Source organism: Gopherus flavomarginatus, chromosome 3, assembly GCF_025201925.1.
Source record: "Gopherus flavomarginatus isolate rGopFla2 chromosome 3, rGopFla2.mat.asm, whole genome shotgun sequence".
Taxonomy (NCBI): Eukaryota; Metazoa; Chordata; order Testudines; family Testudinidae; genus Gopherus; species Gopherus flavomarginatus.
This window is the reverse complement of record NC_066619.1, coordinates 259,362,361-259,379,654: the sequence shown is the minus strand read 5'-3', so window position 1 is coordinate 259,379,654 and position 17,294 is coordinate 259,362,361. Positions and strand designations below refer to the sequence as shown.

Genomic DNA, 17,294 nt, shown 5'->3' with positions numbered 1-17,294 from the left:
GGCTAGTTCATGGGTTTGGAACCATGAAGGAACCAGGCTGTGAGGTGGAGTTTTTGGAGCTGGGGTGAAGAACCCGTCCGTTGTCCTGGGAAACGTGGTCTAGCCTGTTGGGGAGAGCCCGTGGGTGACGGGAGGATATGCAGAGTAGGTAGGGATACCACATCTGTCTTGGCCAAGCCGGGGCAATAAGGATGACCCAGGCCTTGCCGTCCGCAATCTTCCAAAGAACCCTGTGTAACAGAGGGATTGGTGGAAGGAGTACAGGAGGGAGTTGTTCCATGGGATGAGGAATGCATCTCCTAGGGATGCAGTCCCGCTCTGGAGCAAAACGGAACATTTTTGATTCTAGGTCGTGGCAAAGAGATCTATTGACGAGCTGCCCCAGAGGGAGAAGAGCTGTTGGAGTACTGCGAGGTGCAGTTCACATTCGCGTTGTGTCAGGAAGTGCCTGCTGAGTGCGTTGGCAGTAGTGTTGTGGCAGCCTGGTAGGTAGGAAGTGATGATTTGTATTCGATGTCGTATGCACTAATTCCATAGTTGAATGGCTTCCATGCAAAGGGAATATGATCGGGTTCCCTCTTGTCTGTTTATGTAGTACATGCATGCTATGTTGTCTTTTAAGGCCCAAAGAGATTTGTTCTTTCTGAGGGGAAGAAAGTGAAGGCATGCTCACCTCACTGCTCTGCGCTCTAAGAGATTTATATGTGTAGGTGCGTCTCTGATGCGGACCACCGGCCTTGTGCCGTGCCACCCTAGGTGCGCTCCCCAACCGATTAGGGAAGTGTCCGTGGTGAGCATGAGCACTGGGGAACATTGCTGGAAGGAAACCCCTGTGCAGAGGTTTTCTGGACTTGTTTACCAATGCTGGGAAGCTATAACATTGGGAGGAGGAGTTAGCAGCATCCCTAAGGTGTGTCTGTTGGGTTTGAAATTGGAATTGAGCCAGCCCTGGAGACATCTCATGTGTAGCCTGGCGTGGTGAACCATGAAGGCGGTGACTGCCATGTGACCAAGGAGCTGTAGGCAAAGTCTTGCCTGTGTCCTGCGATGAATAGAGAGCGTGTGTTTGAGCTGCGTGATAGTGAGGAATCTGTGATATGGGAGCGAGGCCCTGCTCTGGATTGAGTCGAGATGAGCTCCGATTAACTTGATCTGTTTTTTAAGTAGATCAAGGATTTTTGGATGTTTATTTGGAGGCCTAGGCTGTGAAAGAGGGAGATGGTGAAACGGGTAGCTTGAAGAGTCTCGCCATAGGAGTTGCCCTTGATAAGGCAATCGTCCAGATACGGGAACAGCGTGACCCCGTGTTTGCGGAGGTGAGCCATGAGCATGGCTAGAGTCTTGGAAAAAAAACTCTCAGTGCTGTGGCGGGTCCAAAAGGAAGAACTCTGTATTGAAAATGGTCATGACCGATTGTGAATCGTAGGAAGCGTCTGTGAGCCGGATGAATTGATATATGAAAGTAAGCATGCTGTAGGTCCAGGGCTTTGAACCAGTTCCCTTGATCCAGTGCAGGTATTATTGTGCCCAATGTGACCATCTTGAATTTTTGTATCCTCGCGAATTTGTTCAGTCGGCATAGATCTAGTGTAGGCCACCATCCTCCGGTCTTTTTCTGAATTAGAAAGTAATGGGAGTAGAAACCTGTCCCTTGATTTTGCGTTGGCACAGGTTCCACTGCACCTAGCTGCAGAAGATGCACCACTTCTGTGCGAGGTAAGTGGTCGTGAGAAGGGTCCCTGAAGAGGGACGGGGAAAGGTAGGAGAGTAGGAGAAAGTTTGTCCTTATCAAAAGGGAGATCCTCCACTTTGGTCTGCAGTTCTTTGGGGATGCCAGATGCAGAGAGCCATGAGGATCTGCGCATAACCACGGCAGTTGCAGTTGTACAGGCTGCTGTGTCTGCCGTGTTGGAGATGCCTGTAGGGCTGTTCTGGAAATCAGTTGGCCCTCAGACAGGATTGATTTGAAGTCTGCTCTCATATCCTCTGGAATGTAGGAGGCAAATTCAAAAGTTTAGTGTAATTATCAAAGTCGTAACTGGCGAGGGGAGCAGAATAGTTTGCAATTCTGAAATGTAGTGTGGAGGACGTATAAACCTTGCGGCCCAAGACGTCAAGGCGTCAAAGGTCCTTGTCTTGCGAGGTGGGTCGATATTGTGACTGTTTCGTCCTCTGTGCAACTGCATCCATGACAAGGGAGTTCGGTGGTGGATGAAAAAATAGGAAGTCAGCATCCTTAGCAGGGACATAGTATCTATGTTCGGCCTTCTTGCAAGTTGGTACTAAAGACGCTAGGGTTTGCCAGAGAGTGTCAGCCGGCTCCAGGAGTGCTTCGTTTATAGGGAGCGCGATTTTTGAGGGTGCGGACGGTTGAAGGATTCTGAGGAGTCTGTGTTGCATCTCCTGAACCTCTTGAAAGGGGATATCTTGACTGAGTGCCACCCTCCTGAAAGTTCTTGAAATTGTTTACAGTCGTCCATGGCCCGTGGAGGTGGAGGGAGGAGGGCTCCTTCCAGGGCTAATGGAAAGTTAAGAATATGGTGCGTAACTTGCATACTCAGGAGGGGGTTGAGGCACTTTAGAAGTGGACGGAGCAGGAGATTGATGCACAGAAGGAGGATGACTAGTAGGATGATGTTGCCGAGAGTACCACTGAGGCCAAGGCATAGGGTAGGAGAACCCAGGTGTCGCCCATGGGGGGGGGGGCGAAGTAGGAAAGCTGAGGCTGGTGGCCTTGAGCCGTGACCTGAGGTGGCAGAGGTGCCTGTGGAGGAGAAGCAGGAGGGGACAACTCCGCTTGTTGCTGTAAATCAAGTTCACCATCAGTGAAACCAGTTCAGATGGAGAGAGCGGTGGTTCAAAAAATGAGCCCTGTCTACGCAGGAGTGGAGAGTGAGGCTCAGGTGGCACTGAAAGGTCACATTGAGTGAGAAACTGTTGTTCTTCTTCGAGTGATTGCTCACATCCATTCCAGTTAGGTGTGCGCGCCACGCGTGCACGCTCGTCGGAAACTTTTTTACCCTAGCAACTCCAGTGGGCCGGCAGGTCGCCCCCTAGAGTGGCGCCGCCACGGCGCTCGATATATACCCCTGCCGGCCCACCCGCTCCTCAGTTCCTTCTTACCGCCGTGTCGGTCGTTGGAACTGTGGAGCGCGGCATTGCTGTCCTCCACGTCCCTAGCTCTCCTTGTTACTACCGTTGTTACTACAGTTGTTAGTTAGTCGTTAAGTATAGTTAGTTAATTAGTTGTAGTGTAAATAGTATTTGTATATAGTTGTTCGCCGGTCTGGGCTGTAGCCCTTCCCGGCACCGGGCTCATGCCTGGTTCGCCGGGCTTTAAGCAATGTGCGGCCTGTAAAAAGCCTATGCCAACCAGCGACCCTCACGACGCGTGTCTAAAGTGCCTGGGGGAATCGCACAGGTCGGACAAGTGCCGCATTTGCAAGGCTTTTAAGCCCAGAACAAAGAAGGAGAGAGACCAGAGACTCAGGACTCTCCTAATGGAAGCGGCACTTGACCCAGCAGCTTCGCAGGCCGTGATCTCGACGCCGGCACCGGATCGCACCGGCACCGGAAAGACTCCCCGGCACCGACCTTCCCCGGCACCGGGTGCAGAAACGAGACCAGCAACGTCTGCTACTCCAGCCAGGCAGACTCGAATGGAGCGCCCGGCATCGACATCGGCTGCGGCACTACCGGCACCGTCGACTCCGGGCCCGGTGGGTCCGTCGAGTCCGGTACCGCCAAGCTCCCCCATAAGATCTGGGGTTGAGCTATTGGTCCCATCCACTCCGGAGACCTTCGCCTCGGCACGGGACCTTATTGCCCTGACTGAGTCGACTCAGCCGCCACCCCCGGTACCTCCGGTGCGGGTAGCATCTAGGGGCAAGCCCATGATGACGGCACCGTCTCGGGACTCACGCTCGCGATCGAGGTCCCGACGCCACGGTCGCTCGAGATCCCGCCGCCGCTCGCAGTCCCGGCACCGCTCCCCTCGGCGGTACCGGTCGCACTCGTGGCACCGATCGACCTCCAGACGGTCACGGTCTGACTCCAGCCGTCGATACCGGCACCATGACTCTAGGAGCCAGTCTCGCCGTCATTCACCGCGCCGGTCGACCTCCCGGCACCGAGCTGGTGGCAGGTCCCGGTCCCGGTCGACCTCCCGGCACCACGTCGGTGGCAGGTCCCGGTCCCGATCCCGGCACCGAAGCAGCGGCCGGTACCGGTCCAGATCCCGGCACCGAGACAGAACCCGGTCCCGATCCCGGCGCCGCTATGACTCCCGGTACCGATCCCCGGCACCGAGAAGATCTTCGGTGCCGAACCGCGCAGACTCTTATCAGCCGCGGTCAGCCCCGCCATGGCCTTCTAGACAGCCGTCGGTGTCATCTCAAGCGGACAGCGTATATGCGCTGGGCACTGACAGGCGGCATTATTCCAGGACCCTCCGCAACAGGACCAGGGTCCGCAGCAGTGGGGGTTTTGGACACCCTGGGCGTACCATCAAGCCCAGGGCCCCCAACAGCTTCCTGCTAGGCCTGCAACGGCGGAGCACAGGGTGCCAGAGGCTTCGTTGTCTCGCCCCCCTCCCTCCCCTGATGGAGAGGAAGGATCGAAGCAGCAAGACCCTGGTCTTGCTCCTGAGACAGAGGCGAGGGCTGAGGGGGACCCCCCACTGGACACTTTCTTGCCAGGGGTCTCCTCATCCTCCTCCCCCGACGAAGCGGTAGCTGGCACTTCCTCCAGTAGCCCTCCTCCACTAGATCTCAGGGCACACCAAGACCTCCTTAGGCGAGTAGCACAGAATCTGAGCTTGCAAGCCGAGGAGGTCTCTGAGATCGAGGACCCCATCGTCACCATCCTCTCATCCGATGCTCCCACCAGGGTCGCCCTACCCTTCATTAGGACGATCCAGGCCAACGCCAATACAATCTGGCAGTCACCGGCCTCCATCCCCCCTACGGCGAGGAGCGTCGAGAGGAAGTACATGGCCCCCTCCAAGGGCTACGAGTACCTCCACGTTCACCCGACACCGTGTTCCCTGGTGGTGCAGTCGGTGAACGAGAGGGAGCGCCACGGACAGGAAGCCCCAGCCCCCAAATCCAAGGAGGCCAGGCGTATGGACCTCCTCGGCCGCAAGGTTTATTCGGCTGGGGCCCTTCAGCTCAGGGTTTCAAATCAGCAAGCCCTTCTTAGCAGATATGCTTTTAACTCATGGGTGGCAGCGGACAAGTTCAAAGAGCTGCTGCCACAGGAGGCCCGTCAAGAATTTGCGGCCATTCTGGACGAGGGCAAGAAGGTTGCACGAACCTCGTTACAGGCCTCTTTGGACGCTTCAGACTCGGCTGCCCGCACCCTCGCCTCGGGGGTAACGATGCGCCGCATCTCCTGGCTTCCAGGTTTCTGGCCTTCCACCGGAGCTCCAATACACCATCCAGGACCTCCCGTTCGAAGGCCAGGGCCTGTTTTCAGAAAAGACAGACCCCAGACTGAAAAGTCTTAAAGACAATCGGGTCATTATGCGCTCCCTCGGGATGCACACGCCAGGAACGCAGCGCAGACCCTTCCGGCCACAGCAGCAACAGCAGCGTAGGCCATACCCCCAGTTCCGCCAACGGCAGGACCTTAATAGGCGCCGTGGCAGGAATGGAAGGCGTAGACATTCGGGGAACCAAGGGGGGCAGAATCAAAGCTCCTCCAAGCCCCCGCCTGGGCCCAAGCCTTCGTTTTGAAGGTGCGCCCGAGGGCGCAATAACAGTTTCCCCCACGGATCCTTCCCCCCCCGTTTTCCAACCACCTTTCGTTTTTCCTCCCGGCGTGGACCCAAATAACATCGGACCGCTGGGTCTTACGCACGGTGCAGACGGGATACCGTCTGCAGTTTATATCATTTCCTCCCTCCCACCCCCCTTCCTCGTCCCTCTTCAGGGACCCCTCTCACGAGCAATTCCTTCGGCAGGAGGTACAGACGCTCCTCAACAAAGGAGCTATAGAGGCGGTTCCGGAAAACGAGAAAGGCAAGGGGTTTTATTCCCGCTACTTTCTGATCCCCAAGGCCAAGGGAGGCCTCAGGCCTATCCTCGACCTGCGAGAGCTCAACAAGTACCTAGTGAAGTTGAAGTTCCGCATGGTATCCCTGGGGACCATTATCCCATCCCTGGATCCGGGAGACTGGTATGCCGCCCTCGACATGCAGGACTCTTATTTTAACATTGCCATTTGGCCACACCACAGACGTTTCCTTCGATTCGTGGTGGGCCGGCTTCACTACCAATTTGCAGTCCTCCCATTTGGCCTTTCTACGGCTCCGAGGGTATTCACAAAGTGCATGGCCGTCGTTGTGGCACATCTTCGGCACAGTCGTATCCACGTGTTCCCTTACCTAGACGATTGGTTAATTCGGGGCACGTCGGAGCTACAGGTTTGCAGCCACGTCCGCAGGATTACCGGCCTGTTTGCTACCTTGGGCCTCATGATCAACGTAGACAAGTCCACCCTGCTCCCCACGCAGAGGGTGGAGTTCATCGGGGCCGTCCTGGACTCCACCGTGGCCAGGGCTCTTCTGCCGTTACCAAGGTTCCAGGCGTTGTCGGCGATCGTTCAGCGATTGCGGGCAGCCCCCTTAACTTCAATACGGACATGTCTAACCCTGTTAGACCACATGGCAGCATGCACATTTGTGACCGGTTACGCTCGGCTCCGCATGAGGCCCCTCCAGTCGTGGCTCATCGCACATTACCGGCCGGCAAGGCAACCACTAGACATGCTGATCACAATTCCACAGGGAGTGTTGGATTCTCTCAGCTGGTGGCTAGACCAGTCCGTAGTGTGTGCGGGGCTCCCATTCCACCCACCCCAGCCCTCGATGTCCCTAACGACGGATGCCTCAGATCTTGGCTGGGGGGCCCACCTGGGATCCCTGAGAACACAGGGCCTGTGGTCCCCGCAGGAGGTGAAGCTGCACATCAACATGCGGGAGTTGAGAGCGGTCCGCCTTGCTTGTCAAACGTTCTGTCACCAGCTTCGGGGTCGTTGTGTCGCGGTGTTTACCGACAACACGACGACCATGTACTATATCAACAAGCAGGGAGGCACCAGATCCTCTCCCCTATGTCACGAGGCGATGCAACTCTGGGACTTTTGTGTAGCCCACTCCATTCACCTCACGGCTTCCTTTCTCCTCGGAGTACGGAACACGCTGGCGGACCGCCTGAGCAGATCCTTCCTCTCACACGAGTGGTCCCTTTGCCCGGACGTCGCCCTCTCAATCTTCCAGAGGTGGGGTTATCCCCGTGTGGACCTCTTCGCGTCCGCGGGGAACAGGAAATGCCAGGCGATCTGCTCTTTTCAGGGCAGGGAACCCGGGTCTTTAGCGGATGCCTTCCTTATTCCGTGGACGACCCACTTGTACTACGTGTTTCCCCCGTTCCCGCTGGTCCACAGGGTCCTTCTGAAGGTGCGCAGGGACAGGGCCCGCGTGATCATGGTAGCCCCGGCATGGCCCAGGCAACATTGGTACCCCATGTTGCTGGACCTGGCCATAGCCGACCCAGTTCCCCTGCCCCTTCACCCGGACCTGATCACCCGGGAACACGGGACTCTCTGTCACCCGGACCTGCAGTCGCTGCACCTAGCGGCGTGGCTCCTGCGTGGCTGACCAGTTCTGAACTGCGCTGCTCCACCCCGGTACGGGAGGTACTCTTGGGCAGCAGGAAGCCTTCCACTAGAGCGACATACTCGGCCAAGTGGAAGCGTTTCTCCTGTTGGTGCGTGGAGAAAGGTCTCCGCCCGATGGAAGTTTCGGTGGCCAATATTTTAGACTATATTTGGTCCCTCAAACAACAGGGCCTGGCGATATCGTCCTTGCGGGTCCACCTGGCGGCTATCTCCACCTTTCACCCGGGTGGGGATGGCCGCTCCGTTTTTTCTCACCCGACGGTGACTAGATTCCTGAAGGGGCTGGAACGTTTGTACCCTAACGTCCGACTCCCTGCTCCAACCTGGGATCTTAACCTGGTGTTGTCTTGGCTCATGGGGCCCCCCTTCGAGCCGTTAGCTACTTGCTCCCTACTCTATCTCTCTTGGAAGACTGCCTTCTTCTTCGAGTGATTGCTCATATGCATTCCAGTTAGGTGTGCGCGCGCCGCGTGCACGTTCGTCGGGAAAACTTTTACCCTAGCAACCCAGTCGGGTCGGCTGGGCGCCCCCTGGAGTGGCGCCGCCATGGCGCCCAATATATATCCCAGCCGACCCGGCCACCCTTCAGTTCCTTCTTACCGCCCGTGTCGGTCGTTGGAACTGTGGAGCGCGGCTTCGCTGAACTCCACACTCCCTAGCAGCTCATTTAGCTTTCGTGGTATATAGTTACTCATTGTATATAGATAGTTTATAGTTGTCAATAGTTAGTAGTTTAGTGCTTTAGTTTAGTTTTTAGTGGTAACGAGGGGATCGGGGTACCCCCCCCTCCCCTCCCCCCACACGGGGAGCCGGAGCCCATGCCCGGCTCATCAGGTTTCAAGCCCTGTGCGGCTTGCCATAAACCTATGCCTGTGGGAGACCCTCATGACTCCTGCTTAAAATGCCTAGGGGAGTCGCACTTAACTGCTAAATGCTCAATCTGCAAGTCCTTTAAGCCAAGGACCAAAAAGGAGCGGGACATTAGATTAAGACAGCTCCTAATGGAAGCGGCCTTGACACCTTCGCCCTCGGCTCAGAGCGCAAGCAAGCCGGTGAGCAAGGGCACCGCGGCACCGAGTACCTCCTCCAAGAAGGCGGCACCGAAGCCGAGCCAAGGCCGCTCCACCTCCCCGAGACCAAAGGCGGCGAAGGCACAAATCGTCTCGCCATCAGCCGCCCCGCAGCCAGACCCTGCGAAGACAGCGGATGGCCCGGCACCGATACCAGCCGCGGCACCGCCCAAACCGGTACCGTCGACTCCGGCCCCGAGAGGTCCGTCGAGTCCGGCACCTGGTAGCTCCCCGGTACACGCAGTGGTAGAGCTCTCTACACCTACTACCCCGGAGACATTTGCCGCGGCGAGGGAGCTGATCGCCATTACGGAGGCACCCATGCCCTTACCCCCGGCACCGCCGGTGCGGGTCCTGTGTTCTATGGGCAAGCCGACCCTGACCAGACCAGCTTCGGTCAGTGTAACAGACCGGCACCGCTCTAGGTCGCGATCCGGCAGACGCTCAGCTTCAAGACGACGTTCAGACTCACGGCGTCGGTCCCGATCTCGATCCCGATCCCGGTACCGATCGGGCTCCCGGCACCGATCACCTCGTCGGCGATCACCCAGGCACCGGTCGAGCTCTCGGCACCGATCACCTCGGTACCGCTCACGCTCCCGGCACCGCTCCGGCTCCAGGCACCGCTCCGGCTCCCGGCACCGGTCAGGCTCCCGGCACCGGTCGACGTCACGTGCGTCAACTGAGTACTCCCGGCACCGATCCAGCTCACGGCACCGCAGGGAGCACCGCGCCTACAGGAGCAGATCCAGACAACGGCGCTCGCGATCCCGGTCGACCTCCCGGCACCGAGCCGGTCGCAGGTCCCGGTCTCGCTCTCCCCACCAATACCAGCACCGGTCGCCAGTATCCAGAGGTGTGAGGTCGGTCGGCACCGCGGCACCGACCTTTGCAGCACCACCGTGGCCATCAAGAGCCACGTCGGCATCCTCCCATGCGGGTAGTTATTACGAACCTGAAGTACCGCTGGGCGAGTTTCAAGACCCACATACACAGGACACGAGTGCCCAACAGTGGGGCTTCTGGACACCATGGGCTTACCAACAGACCCAGGGTGCCCCCCTACCTCAGCCGCGTCCCGCTACCGCAGAGCATCGGGTGCCAGAGGCCACTGTTTCCCGACCTCCCGCGATTGAGTCGGACAAACAGCCACGTCCAGACTCACCGGGCTGTCACGAGCTGGAAACAGAGGAACAGCGAGACACCGCACAGGAGGACATCATCCCCGGTGTCTCCTCCTCCTCCTCGCCAGACGAGGCAGTGGCGGGGACTTCAACATCGGGACCTCCACCAATAGATCTCAGGGCCCACCAGGACCTCCTCCGTAGGGTAGCACTTAATATCAACCTCCCCGTGGAGGAAGTCTCGGAGGTTCAGGACCCGGTGGTGAGCATACTATCGGCAGATGCCCCTACCCGGGTAGCTCTGCCGTTTATACGGACTATTCAATCTACCACCGAAAACCTGTGGCAGTCACCGGCCTCCATCCCTCCGACAGCTAAGGGAGTGGAGAGGAAGTACATGGTACCCTCTCGGGGGTACGAATACCTCTATGTACACCCTCCCCCCTCATCCCTCGTGGCCCAGTCGGTCAATGACAGGGAGCGTCATGGACAACAGGCACCGGCCCCCAAGTCCAAAGAGGCCAAGCGCATGGACCTCATGGGTCGCAAGGTCTACTCAGCAGGGGCCTTGCAACTCCGTGTGGCCAACCAGCAGGCCCTTTTAGGGCGTTATAACCACAACATATGGGTGGAGGTGGGCAAGTTCGCGGAACTGCTCCCCCACGACTCACGCCCAGAATTCAATGCATTCCTGGAGGAAGGTAAGAAGGTGGCCAGGACTACCCTCCAGGCCTCCCTCGATGCAGCTGATTCGGCAGCCAGAACCATTGCGTCCGGAGTAACAATGCGGCGCATCTCTTGGCTTCAAGCATCCACACTACCTCCGGAGCTGCAATACACGATCCAAGACCTACCCTTTGACGGGAAAGGCTTGTTCTCTGAGAAGACGGACTCAAAATTGCAAAACCTAAAAGACAATAGGGTCATTATTCGCTCATTAGGGATGCATACCCCGTCCACCCAGCGCAGACCCTTCAGGCCCCAAACACGGCGCCCATACTTCCCACCCCGTCAGAGGCAAGACCTCAATAGACGGCGTGGACGCGGGGGACGCAGACGCCAACCCAGCTCCCAGGGAGGCCAGAACCAAGGGCCTTCCAAGTCGCAACCGGGCCCCAAGTCCGGCTTTTGAAGGTGCGCCCGGGGACGGCTTATCAGTCTCAATTCAGGATCCTTTCCCTACTTTCTACAACCGCCTCTCCCGCTTCCTCCCAGCGTGGTCCCAAGTAACGTCAGACCGTTGGGTGCTACGCACAGTGAAGCATGGATACCATCTACAATTTGCTTCTTCACCCCCTTCCCGCCCCCCTTCCCAGTCCCTCTTCAGGGACCCCTCTCACGAGCAAACCCTTCTACAGGAGGTTCGCTCCCTCCTGGCGGCGGGGGCCATAGAGGAAGTACCTCTAGCCGAGAGAGGCAAGGGATTCTACTCCCGTTATTTCCTGATCCCCAAATCCAAGGGAGGTCTCAGACCCATCCTAGACCTTCGGGGCCTCAACAAGTGGATGCTCAAGTTGAAGTTCCGTATGATCTCCCTGGGAACCATTATCCCATCCCTGGATCCTGGAGACTGGTACGCCGCCCTCGACATGAAAGACGCGTACTTCCATATTGCCATCTTCCCACCGCACAGGAAGTACCTCCGCTTCACGGTCACACATCAACACTTCCAGTTCACGGTTCTACCATTCGGTCTCTCGACAGCCCCGAGGGTGTTCACCAAGTGCATGGCCGTCGTGGCCGCCTACCTCCGTCGGCGGAAAATCCACGTCTTCCCGTACCTAGACGACTGGCTCCTGAAAGGTTCCTCCCAGTCGCAGGTACGACGACATGTAGAGGCTGCCACGGACCTCTTTTCCCGACTGGGACTGCTGGTCAACATCGAGAAGTCCAACCTAGTTCCAACACAGAGGTTGGACTTCATAGGTGCGACCCTGGACTCTATTCAGGCCAGGGCCTTCTTACCTCAACCTCGTTTCCAGGCGATCGGGGCGATCATCCGGAGCTTGCAAGCATCCCCTCTCACCTCGGCTCGGACATGCCTCACACTCCTCGGTCACATGGCCGCTTGCACGTACGTGACAAAGCATGCCAGACTCAGAATGAGGCCCCTCCAAACGTGGCTTCACTCAGTATACCGACCAAGCAGAGACCACCCGGATGTGTTAGTGACGGTGCCCCCCGATCCTCTCCGCTCCCTCGACTGGTGGCTGACCCCATCGTTGGTATGCGCGGGGATGCCATTCCATCCGCAACAGCCATCGGTGACTCTAACAACCGATGCGTCATCCCTGGGTTGGGGAGCTCACTTAGGAAACCTGCGCACCCAGGGCCTGTGGTCGACCCTCGAGCTGTCACTCCACATAAATGTCCGGGAGCTAAGGGCAGTCCGCCTTGCCTGCCAGGCATTTCTCCGTCACCTCCAAGGCCGTTGTGTTTCCGTACTCACGGACAACACAACGGCCATGTATTATATCAACAAACAGGGGGGAACCCGGTCATCTCCACTGTGCCAAGAGGCCATTCGACTCTGGGACTTCTGTATAGCCCACTCGATAGACCCAGTGGCATCCTTTCTCCCAGGGGTCGAGAACACGCTGGCGGACAACCTCAGCCGATCCTTTCTCTGCCACGAATGGTCGATCAGACCAGACGTCATCCATTCCATCTTCCAGAGGTGGGGGTTTCCCCGCATAGACCTCTTTGCAACCAGGTCCAACAGGAAGTGCCAGGAGTTTTGCTCCTTTCAAGGTCTCTCCCCGGGGTCGATCACGGATGCATTTCTCCTGCCGTGGACCCGCCATCTCCTGTATGCCTTCCCTCCGTTCCCCCTGGTGCACAAGGTCCTCTTGAAGTTGCGCAGAGACAAGGCTCACCTGATACTGATCGCACCTGCGTGGCCCAGACAACACTGGTTCACCACCTTGATGAACCTATCTGTGGACCCCCCAATTCACCTTCCTCTCCATCCAGACCTAATTACCCAGGATCATGGCACGCTTCACCACCCGGACCTGCGAGCCCTTCATCTCACGGCGTGGCTCCTACATGGCTGAGCTCGGCAGAGCTCAGCTGCTCTACGCCGGTCCAACATATACTTCTTAACAGCAGGAAGCCCTCCACTCGCTCTACGTACAGGGCCAAATGGAAACGCTTCTCTTGCTGGTGTGCTTCCCAAGGGGTGAACCCCACGCAGTCCCCAGTTTCCACAATCCTCGACTACCTCTGGTACCTTAAACAGCAGGACCTGGCAACTTCCTCCTTAAAGGTGCACTTAGCGGCCATTTCAGCCTTCCGGCCAGGTGAAGGTGGCCGCTCCATATTTTCTCATCCGCTAGTCGCCAGATTTCTTAAAGGACTGGAGCGACTATACCCGCCTGTACGCCGCCCTGCCCCTACGTGGGACCTTAACTTAGTCCTGAACAGGCTCATGCTCCCACCATTCGAGCCACTGGCGACATGCTCGCTCACACACCTATCATGGAAGACAGCTTTCCTGGTGGCCATTACATCGGCCAGACGGGTCTCAGAGCTGAAAGCTCTCACAGTGGACCCACCTTACACCGTCTTCCATAAGGACAAGGTACATCTACGACCCCACCCGGCGTTCCTCCCTAAGGTGGTGTCCACCTTTCATACCAACCAGGACATCTTCCTTCCCGTCTTCTTTCCGAAACCACACTCTTCTCGGCGGGAGCAACATCTACACTCCTTGGATGTACGTAGAGCGCTTGCCTTCTACATCGAGAGAACCAAGGGGTTTCGGAAGTCCCCTCAGCTTTTCGTAGCGATTGCAGAACGCATGAGGGGACAACCTATATCCTCTCAGAGGATCTCCTCCTGGGTGACTGCTTGCATCCGCACATGCTACGACTTGGCTCGTGTCCCATCTGGCCACCTCACAGCACACTCCACAAGAGCCCAGGCGACATCAGCGGCCTTCCTGGCGCACGTGCCTATTCAGGAGATATGCCGTGCGGCGACCTGGTCATCGGTACACACTTTCACCGATCACTATGCGTTAGTCAGACAATCTAGAGATGATGCGGCCTTTGGCGTAGCAGTTTTAAATACCGCCACATCTCGCTCCGACCCCACCGCCTAGGTAAGGCTTGGGAATCACCTAACTGGAATGCATATGAGCAATCACTCGAAGAAGAAAAGACGGTTACTTACCTTTGTAACTGTTGTTCTTCGAGATGTGTTGCTCATATCCATTCCAAACCCACCCTCCTTCCCCACTGTCGGAGTAGCCGGCAAGAAGGAACTGAAGGGTGGCCGGGTCGGCTGGGATATATATTGGGCGCCATGGCGGCGCCACTCCAGGGGGCGCCCAGCCGACCCGACTGGGTTGCTAGGGTAAAAGTTTTCCCGACGAACGTGCACGCGGCGCGCGCACACCTAACTGGAATGGATATGAGCAACACATCTCGAAGAACAACAGTTACAAAGGTGAGTAACCGTCTTTTCTTCTTCGAGTGATTGCTCACATCCATTCCAGTTAGGTGAATCCCAAGCCATACCTAGGCGGTGGGGTCGGAGTGAGAAGTAGCGGCATGGAGCACTGCAGATCCGAAGGCCGCATCCTCTCTTGACTGCTGGACCAGGGCGTAGTGGGAAGCAAAGGTGTGGACCGATGACCAGGTCGCTGCCCGACAGATTTCCTGGATGGGCACACGGGCGAGGAAAGCCAGCGACGACGCCTGCGCCCTGGTAGAATGCGCAGTCACACGGCCCGTAGGGACGTGGGCCAAGTCATAGCAGGTCCTGATACAGGACGTTACCCACGAGGATAACCTCTGCGAAGAAATGGGAAGCCCCTTCATGCGGTCCGCTACTGCCACGAAAAGCTGGGGGGATTTGCGGAACGGTTTGGTCCTCTCCACATAAAACGCGAGAGCCCGACGGACATCAAGCGAGTGGAGCTGTTGCTCCCTGCCTGAAGAGTGAGGTTTCGGGAAAAAAACCGGGAGGAATATCTCTTGGTTGATGTGGAAGGCTGAGACCACCTTGGGGAGAAAGGCAGGGTGTGGCCTCAGCTGCACCTTATCTTTATGGAAAACTGTATACGGGGGGTCTACCGTGAGAGCCCGGAGTTCCGACACCCGTCTAGCTGAGGTGATAGCTACTAAAAAAAGACGGTTACTTACCTTTGTAACTGTTGTTCTTCGAGATGTGTTGCTCACATCCATTCCACACCCGCCCTCCTTCTCCACTGTCGGAGTAGCCGGCAAGAAGGAACTGAGGAGCGGGTGGGCCGGCATATATATCGAGCGCCATGGCGGCGCCACTCTAGGGGGCGACCTGCCGGCCCACTGGAGTTGCTAGGGTAAAAAAGTTTCCGACGAGCGTGCACGCACGGCGCACACACCTAACTGGAATGGATGTGAGCAACACATCTCGAAGAACAACAGTTACAAAGGTGAGTAACCGTCTTCTCCTGCTCCCTGGGCTGAGCTGAGCCTGCTCTCTGCTCTAGCTCATTAGGAGGAGAAAGTGCAAGTGACAGTAGTGCTGCAGGCTGCTTGGAGGTGCCCTGCAGGGGGTCTACTACTGGTGCCCGGGGCGAAGATAGTCTCGGTGCCAACGTTCTTCTCCCTGCAGGGGAGGATTGCACTGGTGGCATTATGGCCATTTTTGGTGCCAAGGAGCATTGCGCTGCCGGCACCACAGCTGTTTTTGGTGACGAGGAGAGGCGCGCTGCCGGCACCGTGGCCATTTGCGGTGCTGAGGAGCAGCGCGCTGCCGGCACCGCGGCCGTTTGCAGTGTCCAGGAGGCATGCACTGCCGGCAGCGCGGCCATTTGCGGTGCTGAGAGGCAGCACGCTGCCGGCACCGCGGCCGTTTGCGGTGCTGAGGAGCAGCACTCTACTGGCACCGCGGCCGTTTGCAGTGTCCAGGAAGCATGCACTGCCGGCAGCGCGGCCATTTGCGGTGCTGAGAGGCAGCACGCTGCCGGCACCGCGGCCGTTTGTGGTGCTGAGGAGCAGCGCGCTGCCGGCACCGCGGCCGTTTGCGGTGCCCAGGAGCAGCGCGCTGCCGGCACCGCGGCCGTTTGCGGTGCCCAGGAGGAGCGCGCTGCCGGCACCGCGGCCGTTTGCGGTGCCCAGGAGGAGCATGCTGCCGGCACAGCAGCCGTTTGCAGTGCCGAGGGGACCGGAGCCACAAGGACCTTCCTGACACGGGAGGTCAGGTCCCTGCCTCTGCGCTCTGTCAGAGCTGCGGCTCAGGCATTAGAAAAAGCTGAGGCACCTGCCTTTGGTGCTGTCAGCACAGAGGGTAGGGATCTCGCGGGAGACCCCCTACCCTTGTTAAAGTCTCTCCTGTGAGACTGTTCTGCTTCTTGCCTCCACTCCAGGGAGGGGAAGCAACGCTGCCCACCGGTTCTGATCTGGCTGGGGCGCGTGTGGGAGCGGGTTTGACCTTTCCCATCTCCGAAAGCAGCTGTAAGGATTTTCCATCATCAGCATTTTGAGCCGCAGATCCCTGTCCCAATGAGCTCGACTTGAGGCTCGCGCAAGGGAGGCACTTCACACAGTATGAGTGCCCATCTGTCCGTGGCATGGATTCCTGACAGGAAATACGCCTTTGAAGCTCCTGGCATTATAAATTAGAGATGGCCGAGGAGAGAGTGTCAACAGGAGACAAGCCTGAGGGATTTTTTCTTTTTTAAACTAAGTAACTAACTACACTAAAGGAAGGGAAACAACTGGGATGTAACTAATAATTATTTCTATGCTCTTTGTTACTGTTTCCTATAGAGACCAGGGAAGAGAAGGCAGCACTGCCCCGAGTCCCGTCTTCAGCCGAGGATGGTTGAGGAGGAACTGAGGAGAGTGTGGGGCGCACGCACTCAGGAAGATTCCAACTAGATGGGAGATACCATCTGGGTGCGTGCACCCCAACCAGGCACTGCTACCGAAAATCTCCGATCGACAGCGCCGGGACGCACCATCACCTAGATTGGAGCACCCACAGGGACAGCTCTCGAAGAAGAACCCAGGAGTACAATGACGATGGCTACCAATCGTAATGCACCGTCTGCTGCCAAAAGACAATGAGCGGCTGCTGTGTAGCAATGCAGACCTACGTCTGCCAGCACCCAGGAGACCTACGGTGACAGTGAGCTGAGCGGGCTCCATCCTTGCCGTGGTATGGCGTCTGCACAAGTAACCCAGGAAAAATGGCGTGAAACGATTGTCTGCTGTTGCTTTCATAGAGGGAGGGTGGGAGGGAGAGGGGGGCCTGTCGACATGTACCCAGAACCACCCACGACACTGTTTTTGCCCCATCAGGCATTGGGATCTCAACCCAGAATTCCAGTGGGCAGCAGAGACTGGGGGAACTGTGGGATAGCTACCCACAGTGCAATGCTCCGGAAGTTGACGCTAGCCTCAGTACTGTTGACGCAGTCTGCTGA

At 57.5% G+C, this 17,294-nt stretch overlaps 1 long non-coding RNA gene across 1 annotated transcript in view; it reads left to right on the top strand.

Annotated features, from left to right (window-relative positions):
* Nucleotides 1-16,747, top strand: part of LOC127048392 (uncharacterized) — a 36,042-nt gene extending 19,295 nt beyond the window's left edge. The window contains exon 3 of the long non-coding RNA XR_007773638.1: nucleotides 16,636-16,747. This is a non-coding gene — a long non-coding RNA (uncharacterized LOC127048392). The remainder of the gene's footprint in view (nucleotides 1-16,635) is intronic.
* The last annotated feature ends 547 nt before the right edge of the window (nucleotides 16,748-17,294 follow it).